Source organism: Neophocaena asiaeorientalis, unplaced genomic scaffold (genome assembly GCF_003031525.2).
Source record: "Neophocaena asiaeorientalis asiaeorientalis breed wild unplaced genomic scaffold, Neophocaena_asiaeorientalis_V1.1 scaffold695, whole genome shotgun sequence".
Taxonomy (NCBI): Eukaryota; Metazoa; Chordata; class Mammalia; order Artiodactyla; family Phocoenidae; genus Neophocaena; species Neophocaena asiaeorientalis.
The window spans coordinates 33067-38577 of NW_020174639.1; positions in this window are offsets into that span (position 1 = coordinate 33067).

The following is a 5511-nucleotide window of genomic DNA, read 5'->3' on the forward strand; positions in this document are numbered from 1 at the left end:
TTAAATAAAAAACTTGAGCTTGGATTTTTAGTCTAATAATGCTGAACATTCTAACTCCAGGGTGTTCATTAAATCTCTTTATTCTGTATGACTAAAGCCTTTCTCTCTTTTCTTCTCCTCCTCCTTCTTCTTCTTCCTCTCTCTCTCCCACTCTCTCTCTCTCTCTCCTCTCTTCTCCTCTATCTCTAATTCTCTTTCTATCTCTATCATCTCTTTCTCTATTTCTTTGATTTTCTCTTAACACTATTGGAAAAAGTCACCTTTCTTCTATTTTAGCTTTAGTTAAAAATCTGGAGATCTACCTTTACGATTGGATGCTAAACACTAACTTCTGGCTTTATCTGATATTAGCTTTATCTGTTTATATATTGATACATTGCTATTTGGATATTCTGACAGATTAATCCAAAGACCTAGGGTCAGCATGAGGTTGATAAAGCTTGGAAGTGAACTGTGGATGAAAATGTTCTAGCATGTACATCTTACATGGACCCAGAAGATATTGTTACATGTTTCTCTATACAATATTACATTCAGTATGACATATTATGATATTCTGGTATTCAGTCATGCTTACTCTGTGACAGCATCAAAGAAGAGAAAGATGTGGAATAAAAAAATATGTATTTTTTGGATGATATGAAAAACTCACATTTTATCTACTACTCAAGCCGAAAATAATTGTTACTTATGTTACTAAGGATTTATTTCCAACACTTCATTAGTTAGCAATTTGCATTGTATCAAATGGGTTTAACTCCTTTAATAGATTCCAAATGGGTCATTAGGCTAATCAATTCTGGTTAGCTTTATACTTATTCATGAGAAGAAAATGCACTAGAAGGATTTCCTGAAGGAAGTCTTGTTTGGAATTCAGCATTTAAACAATAAAAAAAAAAAAAAAGAAAAAGGTCAACATTGCTAACTGTGAGAGATGTATGAGTGGTTTTCCCTGAAGATCTAGATCCTTAACAGATCAGTTCTTGTCACTCTGTTGTCTTACAAAATTGGTTCACAGAGAGCAGAGATGAAGCTGATTGGCCTGCTTATTATACCACTGTTAAAAATCAGGATCTGAGTAAGTGCTTGTGGAGGTGGTGATTATGAATAAAGAGAAAAGTACTGTATCCTTGTTACTGAATGCAAGTTTGTGTGCCCAACGTACAGTGAGGCCAAACAAACCTAAACATCGGAGTTTGGAACAGAGAAAGGTTTATTTCAGGACCAAGGAAGGAGAATGGGTGGCTTGTGCTCAAAAACCCCAAAATCCCCAAAAGTCTTCCAGTAAAAGTTTTTATGGGCAAGATTTGGGGTGAGGGCTGGAGCGTGTATGACTTTCTTCTGATTGTTTGGTGGTGAGGTAACAGGGTGGTGTTCCAGGATTGTTCTCAGCTTGAAGTTACCATCTTCCAGCTGAGTGGGGCCTTAGTTCCTGTAGAAGAACTCAAAAATACTGTTATGTATATTCCTTGAGGAGGAATCAACTCAGGTTTAATCGCTGCACTATTTTTTCTTGATTGCTCCTCCTTTGTTTCTGCATTCCCTTACTCCCCTGATTAGCAATTGCTTGGATCTACACTTTGGAGCGCGGGGAAGGTCTTAGGAGGCTAAATGAAGACTATTTCCTACAAACAAGAAACGGGACATGGAAAGGATTTGTACCCCAGAGGCCCCCACAGGTTCCTGCTCTGTCTCATTCCTCGTATATGCCTTTGCACAGGTTGTCCCTTTTGCTTTTTGAATAACCCTTCCCTACTTCATCTCCCAATCTCCATGTCAAATTTTCCAGGCCAAACCCAAATTTCTCCCCACCCATTATCTGTAGGGATGACTTTCTCCTCTGCAATAAGCTTGAGTATTGAGAACCAAAACTGTCTACCCCTACACAATGGTATTGGCAAACTTTTTCTCCGAAGGGCCAGATAAATATTGTAGGATTTGCAGGCAACATAAGATCTGTGCTGCACATTCTTTTTCTTTTTCCTTTCTTATAATCCTTTAAAAGTGTAAAGACCTGTCTCGGCTTTGCCCACAGGACTGGATTTGGCACCCAAATCCAGGCATAGTTTGCAGATCACTGGTCTACATTAACATAACTTTACTATTCCATTGTCTTCATTAGCATGACTTTACTATTCCAGAAGAACCAATGATTCTTCAATGAAAAGTATCCACAGACATTTTTTGCCTTAAGATTCTATGCATCTCTTGACCCAGAATTCCTCACCTTGCTTTTTGTATCAATGCTACACTGTTATATGATGATCTTTATCCAGTCATAATCGAGCTTTCATCCCCTCTTCCCCACTCTCTCACTCTCATTGAAAGCTGTCCTTTAAACCAAACTTTCAATTCTCAGTTTCAGTTCTAAATTTCAATCTTGCCTTCCCCACTTGGAGACAGGACCAAAGCTCTGTGGAGGAAGTATTTGCTCTCACCTGTGCTAAACTAAACCTTCTCTTTTGAATAGGTTATTTTGGTGAATTTTGTTTTGGTAGATATTTGGGGATCCAGCATTCAATATTCAATAGAATGGTGTTGATTCTATTATAGTGTCTTTCATAATTGGCTTTTTATCATAGTTATTTAAGTTTGTGCCTGCCTTGACTTTAAAATTTAGGTTATCAGGAATAGTTGCAGGAAGGGGTACCCCTTCCAGGGCCTGAGAGTGGGCTCTTGTCTAACACTCACAAATGAATTGTCCGAGGAGACACATGTGGTGACAAAGCAAGAGGTTTTTTTGGGAAGGGGCGCCTGGGCAGAGAGCAGCAGGATAAGGGAACCCAGGAGTACTGCTTTGCCATGTGGCTCACAGTCTCTGGGCTTATGGTAATGGGGTTAATTTCTGGGTTGTATCTGTCCAATCATTCTGACTCAGGGTCCTTCCTGGTGGCGTGCGCATCACTCAGTCAAGATGGATTCCAGCAAGAAGGATTCTGGGAAGTTGGTAGGACATATGGACTGGAATTTCCTCTCTCCTTTTGACCTTTCCCAAATTCTTCTGGTTGGTGGTAGCTTGTTAGTTCCGCCTTCCTTACCAGGGCATCTTGTTGTAAGATAACTCATGCAACTTGTTACTATTGGCCTGGCCAGGGTGGGCGGTTTCCATCAGTTGTTCCCCTAACAGAATCATATATTGATTATATTTTGTTATGGATTTTGCACATAGTAAGTGATTAATAAGTATCCTTTGCTATATGGCAATTTAGTGGATCTTTACTGAACCACATTTATTCAATTTAGCCCTTTCTCTTTCTCATGTAGGGTTTGCTGTGTGAAAGCATCTTTCCCTTCTATTCATGTAAAACACAAAATGAAAAGGGAAGATGTTCCAAGAGCCATAATTACGCCTCCTTAAAACATCCCCAGGAATAATCAGTGCTGTTTCTCCACAGGATATTTTCTGTGAAAGTAGCAGCATTTTGTGTCCGGATTTCCTTATATATTCAACTATTCCCGTGACTGCAGATCAGGACATCCCCACAGCGCAGGTCCAATCAAGGGAGCACTGTGTTTCTTCAGTTTGACAAGATACAGAGCAAGGAACGAAACAGAGAACAGGTCTCACTAAAAAGTAAAAACGTCTTCCTGATGTGTGTTGATGGAGGCAATGGCAGGTCAGGCTGTTCTGGGATTAATGCCTAATTACACAGGTGTGTGCTTCCACAACACACACAGATGGCTAAGCACACAATTAGAATTTCTTCAGTAAGATGGAAAAGATGGGCTTCTTTTTAAGTAGAAAAACTTGTCAGAAATCAGCCTTTGAACTGTTGATCTCTTAGGGAACATCGTATGGGTGTGCTGTTATATGTCTCTCAATATTCTCTTATATTTTTTCTTAAGTTGTAGGCAGGTAACTGTGCTGTGTAAGTTATTGACTCTGAAGATAAAACTAAATGAACGGGCTTCCCTGGTGGCGCAGTGGTTGACAGTCCGCCTGCCGATGCAGGGGACACGGGCTCGTGCTGTGGTCCGGGAGGATCCCACATGCTGCGGAGCGGCTGGGCCCGTGAGCCATGGCCGCTGAGCCTGCGCGTCCGGAGCCTGTGCTCCGCAGCGGGAGAGGCCACAGCGGTGAGAGGCCCGCGTACCGCAAAAAACAAAACAAAACAAAACAAAAACAACAAAAAAACCCTAAATGCACATAATCAAAGAAAAGGTTGGAAGTTAAATACGACAAAAAAGAAAAAGGTGTGCTGATAACATGTTAAGTCAGTATGCATACTTATTAGTTAAAAAGGCATGTCATTCATACGAACTAAAGTAATTAGTCTATGCTTATCCATAGCACCATTTCTGGAACTACCTAAGGGAAAGTTGTTACTGGAAAATAAGTAAGAGTATGTTTAGAGGCCCTTCTAGTTTTGGGAAGAATAGCCCTTTTCTGCTATCAAGCCAGATTTTAGAGATGAGCATGGCTCTGTGATACATCTCACTAGAGTATAATCTGTACGTTACCCTACAGCTCTTAATACACACAGTTTGTTAGTTTCTCCTATGCAATTCTTGTGAAGAAGAAAACAAATAAAACACACACAGCTGCCTTAGAGAGAACACTGTTTGATTTCATGGGAGGTGGAGGTGACAGTTACACTTCTGATAAGTAGGCGCATCTGCTGCAATTTCTCCAGGCTCAGAGTCAAGAGAATTGCCATTTCCTTGCCAGAGTCTTTGCCCTGACCTTTGCCTTGCTTGACCTGGCACATCTAGGTAGGGAAGAAGGAGGGACACAAAAGGCGGAAGCAGGATGCATCAGACTCAGACTACGGTCAGTATGGGATCTTTTATTCCCTGCCTAGCCATCATCATATAGGGCTTTGCTCTGCTAAGAAAATTGTCTCCAAATGAAACAAAGCATGCTGTTTAAATAAACACTGGGTTCCTACAGTGACCGTCTTTGGAGTAATAATACCTAACAGGACTTAAAAAGGGAGACCATCCTCCCTGTTGAAACTACTCTGATACATCTGTCTTTGCTAGATTACACACCTCTTTTTTCCAGGACATCACCTGAGACACCCACCCATACCCTATTATGTTTTAAAGAAATCAGTTACACAGACAACAGTCTTATATGATTTGTTAATTTCATGAACTATATAGGTTTAACTGAAACCATATTGACAGATGTCTTCTATATTTGAAGTATGAAATTCTGATTGACAAATTTTTTTTTTCTCTGCACAGTTTTGCAAAGCTTATGTTTAGGCAGTATGACAAGGGTGATCTTTTACCTGACAGAGACATTTTAAATCACTTTTTGCATCTGAAATAATGACTTGTACCTCATAGCAAATCAATGAATATTGCTAAATTTTGAAATAATATGGAGGAAAAAAACCCAAATTTCCATCGACAGATGAATGAATACATAGATTATGGTATTCTAGTATAATGGAATATCACTTGGCAATAAAAAAAGAGTGAACTATTTTAGATCCATACAAAAGCCTGGATGAATCTCAAAATAACTTTACTGAGAGGAAGAAGCCAGACTTTCACCCCCAA